The following is a 647-nucleotide window of genomic DNA, read 5'->3' on the forward strand; positions in this document are numbered from 1 at the left end:
CTACAAGGAACACGCACTCGTATGTTTGTGTTTACCTAATATTTTATACAGCGGCCGTTTTCCTAGAAATGAGCCTTTCCTTTAAGTGCACTCCAAAATAAGACCCAGCGAATTTCACGCTTTACCTCCTCGTTCTCTACACACACAAACATTATTTCTTTACGCAGAGCAATAACTGATGCGTGTTGCAAATTGCAAAACGTCAAAAGGAAAAGCTATTCTTGCTTTCTTGCACACATCCCTCTCTGCCCAGTCGGTAATGTACTGCCAAAAACATGCTCAAAAATGACATTAAATCTAGTTTATTGTCAGCTGCCCTTCCTCCGATCTGCGTCGCTGAGACACGACGGCGACATAAAACCTTTTCTTTTTCTTCCTAATATTCTCTCTTTCGTTTTAAGTTTCAACAAGATGACTGCTTATCAGACTCCGCAATACTGACGTGAAGTGAGGTCAAAGGTCGAATACTGATTGCCTCCGAATAAGGACAAGATTAAGATTCTATTATATTCTTAACTTAAAAGAGTGTGATCCAACGGGTTTATCTTTAAACTCCGGTAAGTGATGTACACATGCGTACAGATAAGCATGTTTTGGAAGTATATATAAATATCCTATCGGTAGGTATATACTGACGTGCATGGGAG

At 39.7% G+C, this 647-nt stretch overlaps 1 protein-coding gene across 1 annotated transcript in view; it reads right to left on the reverse strand.

Annotated features, from left to right (window-relative positions):
* LOC119585619 (multiple epidermal growth factor-like domains protein 6) overlaps window positions 1–647 on the reverse strand; it is a 170724-nt gene that overhangs the window by 11990 nt on the left and 158087 nt on the right. The window lies entirely within an intron of this gene.

The sequence above is a fragment of the Penaeus monodon genome, chromosome 20 (genome assembly GCF_015228065.2).
Source record: "Penaeus monodon isolate SGIC_2016 chromosome 20, NSTDA_Pmon_1, whole genome shotgun sequence".
In the NCBI taxonomy this organism is placed as follows: Eukaryota; Metazoa; Arthropoda; class Malacostraca; order Decapoda; family Penaeidae; genus Penaeus; species Penaeus monodon.